The sequence below is a fragment of the Silene latifolia genome, chromosome X (assembly GCF_048544455.1).
Source record: "Silene latifolia isolate original U9 population chromosome X, ASM4854445v1, whole genome shotgun sequence".
In the NCBI taxonomy this organism is placed as follows: Eukaryota; Viridiplantae; Streptophyta; class Magnoliopsida; order Caryophyllales; family Caryophyllaceae; genus Silene; species Silene latifolia.
The window spans coordinates 37,177,110-37,181,148 of record NC_133537.1 but is presented as its reverse complement, the minus strand read 5'-3'; the positions used below and the strand labels follow the sequence as shown (position 1 = coordinate 37,181,148).

The 4,039-nt window shown below is 35.6% G+C and overlaps 1 long non-coding RNA gene across 2 annotated transcripts; it reads left to right on the top strand.

The window, feature by feature from the left end:
• Positions 1 to 278: 278 nt before the first annotated feature.
• On the top strand, positions 279 to 3,579 carry LOC141621343 (uncharacterized). Of its 2 annotated transcripts, XR_012532244.1 has the most exons (4): positions 279 to 653; positions 1,313 to 1,368; positions 2,264 to 2,803; positions 3,185 to 3,579. It is a non-coding gene; the product is annotated as an uncharacterized LOC141621343 (long non-coding RNA). The 2 variants fall into 2 exon arrangements; XR_012532243.1 differs by lacking the exon at positions 3,185 to 3,579 and having other exon boundaries at positions 2,264 to 3,045.
• Positions 3,580 to 4,039: the final 460 nt, after the last annotated feature.

Genomic DNA, 4,039 nt, shown 5'->3' with positions numbered 1-4,039 from the left:
TTTTTCGATTCTAGGATTTGTAGTCACATGTTTGGTACTTGACCATTAATGAATCTGGGAAATATTAGTATATAAGGCTTTGAATGTTTTGTTTTTGGTGGTTGACTCGGTTTGACTCGTTGTTGGAGTCGGGATTTGAATTTTTGAGTCGGTTTTTGGTCCGGTGTCGGTTTTGACTCTAGTTAGTGTCATTGCGACCCCGTCGTCGAGCATTAAACACTCCAGGTATTTTTAAAAAGTTTTGAAATGTTTTATTTTCGAAATCGTTTTAAGTTTTTCGACGTAAAGTTGTACACAAACTGTCGATCAAACGCTGGGATTCAAAAAGATGTTATAGTCCGATAATCATCGGGTGTTTGTTGGAGTCTCAGCAGATACTGGATATCAACACCAGTCGCCACCCACGGCTCCCTTGCCCTCCACCTTCCATTGACGATCAATTTGATACCACCGTCGTCGTCAACGCCCAATAACGTCCATCACGCACTACCTTCGGCTCTAACCAACGGCAACCACTCCCGATGCGATACTCGCACGAGAGAGCCACTACGACGATGACGCCGTCACCACCATCCCTCCTAGCATCTGCATTTCCTCAACTGTTGACCTTCCTCTCCAATCGACGACCTCCATCTTTTCTTCGTTTTTGCAAGGTATAACCTAAATTAATCGAATTCTTCATAAATCTCGAATCACACAATTGTTTGTGTTTGGCTTTTATATAATTAATAGATTATATTTGTGTTTATTCGTTTACAGGTGTTGAATTGAGTAGTTCAAAGTTTAGGGTTTGTGAAAAATAGGGATTTGGATTATAATACGATTTAGGGTTAAATTTGGGCTGAATGCGTCTTTACCGTGTTTACATTAAATGGATAATAGTATGTAATTTGATATTAGTTTATGCATTCTTTGATTAGTGTGGAATACATTTTTTATATTAGAGAACTGGGTAAACCATATAAAAGTAGTTGAATTTATATTCTGGTGCTATTATAATTTTGTCCCATTTCTTAGAGGAACTTGTTTTGCTTATCACCTTGATTAAATAAGTGCAATGGAGGTTATTTAGTTTAATGGAGGAAGAATTTATTTTCAATTGTGGTAGACGATAATAGACGTTAAATGAGCAGCTTCAATTACTCAAATTTGTTAATTTTTAGTTTTATAGTGTGATTGATATGAACTCATTCCTTATGTTGATTTTTTTAGGAACTGGTTGATTTCCACGTCCTAGAGGCATTTACTTGATGTCATTTTGCTTTCAGGATTTCTCGATCTGTGCTTAATTCTTATACTTTGACTCTTATAGATCTTTCTAGCTTGATCGAGCTCATACATACATACATTCTGAAGCTTCTTTTAATGGTATAATATTTCTCATCTTTTAGTTCTCTCCTTTTCGACTTCGCATCTACTTTTCCTAAGCACAACCCTAATTCAGCGAACTTTAGAGTTGTTATCATCTGAATCTAAGATCGATCAAAATTGTTAAGTTTATGGTAAATTTTTTTTGGTGAAATATGAGTATATATTAATGAATAAAAGTAATATACAGTGGAAGAATATATAATCAGCATACAACTGATATCAATTACATGAAATTTATACTTTTCAGCCAATCTATGTCAGTAATCCTCATATGTTGTTTAACTCAATCCCTTATTCTTGTTTTCAGCTCCTCAATAATCCGCTTAGCAACCCTTTCAGGTCTATCAACCACCATATCCACTATGCTCTTATTCTTTTGAAGCCATACTTGGTATATGACATCCATGACCGCTACCATCTGAACCCCTCTTTAGACTTTTGACCCTGCGCTGTGTGCACACCACTCCAGCAGGTCATTGCCAGGAAAACTGCATCATGTATTCTGGTTCAAAGCTTGTATAATCTTCTTACTGTATACACAAGCAAAGAAAAGATGGTTCTGAGTTTATGGCAATTTTTCTTCTTATAATTGTTCAGATCTCTTAACTTTGTTTCGTAAAATGTTCTTATTTAGTTCTTACTAAGCTGGCTCTTTCATATAAGACTAGTATAAGTTACTCGAATTTTTCCAATTGAACAATTACAATCTATGAATGATAATACAAGGTATGTGTTCTTTAGATCGGAAAGGTTCCAAGCAAGCTAATCGTGGTGTAGATGTATATGTGACTGGTTTTACTAGTTGTAGTAGTACTATAAAATTGATCCTTCTAGAGTTGCTTCTGGATTCTTTATGGTTTATAATATTTTTTGTTTAACATTTGTGATGTAGGAAATCTGAAGAAAAAATAGTAGACAATTGATGGTTCCTCAAAATTGTCTTAGTTGTTGCACGTGAAAGAGGCAAGTATTGACGATATTTTGTATATATTTCATGTAATTCTTTCTAGTGAATTTATTAGTTCTAAAACAATTGCGTATCACTCGTCAGTTTGACAATGGAGATAAAACTTAAAATGGTAACATTCAAAGTTCTTAGTTTTGACTATGTCATAGTTAAGCTATGACGAATGCCCCATTATGTTATGCTAGGAAATCTGAACATGAGGATGGCTCTTGGAGGGGATAACGGTGACTTGGAAGCTAAGGACAGTAGCAGCTAAGGTCAATAAACATTTTTCTTTGTTTTCGAGTCTCGCTAAAGATGCAATCTTTTGTAGTTTTACAAATGTTGTTAGTATTTGAATATTATCCACATTCGCTAATAAGTTGGTTTTGCTAAGGCATCGTTATATTAAAAAGGCTCTTTGTAAGTGTACAAGAATTTGAGATCATAGTGCTGATAAAAGTTGATGTCCATCATGGTTTGCAGGTATGCATTTAATCACATAATTTGTTTGTGTCTAATACATGTTCAAGTTCGTGAACTCTGTTGCAGTCTCATTGTATAATTATTGGACGATCTACCATTATCATTTTTGTTTATTCCATTATCATGTACTATAGATCGATTTACATGTTCAAGTATATTTCTATGTAGAAAGGAATATAATGATGGGTTTGGATGTGTGTGAAGGTGAATTATTGCTAAATATTATTTGCTGGATAGTTGTATTGGATTCGGTTATGTTGTTAGTAAATTTGATTTCCAGATATTTATCGAGTTTGGATGGTTCAATTTCTAAGGGATGTTGTTAGGCTTGGAAATCCGCAGACCTCCCTGATCAGTATCTCATCTAAACCTGAATACTAGGCTATCAGGTCGTCAGGCTATCAGGACACAAGAAGATAGGCGCCAGGCCATGGAGAGGACAACGGTCAAAATATCAGGACGATATTAGACCAGGATTTCACGTTATAAAAAGAATATACACGCAACATTGAATGGGAAGATCTCGCAATAAATGCAACAATTAAGGGAATAATATTGTCCATTATAACGGGCAATTAAGGAGAATAATCTGCATTAATTCCAGCATCAGGCCGCCGTTCAGCTAGAGCTTATATAAGGAGCATTTGGAAAACACTTTGGAGATCATCAACACAAGACAAAGCATATATCTATGCATACAATACTTAGAGAAATATTACAAATATTGTCATTATCATACTTTTACTCTCCCAATTACATAGTGAAATCCTAACCTGGCTTGGTGCCCGTGGTTTTTTCCCATTCAAGGGTTTTCCACGTTCAAAATTCTTTGTTTTGTTGTTGTTATTTTTATTATATTTATAGCTCTATATCTGACCCTGACGACCTAACTAACGGACCATAGAGAGCTAGTTAACCCCATTAGAATCTACCCTGACCTAATTTTGCCTTGCGCAAAATCCACACAAAACAATTGGCGCCCACCATGGGGCATCTAGCTCTTTAAATTCTTTTTTCTCATCTCACAAAAACTCAAAAATCCTACAAAAATGGCCCAACCTACCGTTGAAGAACAATTGAATGCAGCTCTCTAGCAAATCGCTGAGTTGGAAAGCTTGAAACAAAATGTAGCCCAAACTGAAGCAGAAATCCTGCAACTAAGAGAATCTGAGTCAGCCCTGAAACAAAAATTAGAAAAAACTCAAGCAGCAAGCTCTAGATTCCAACCAGGAACCC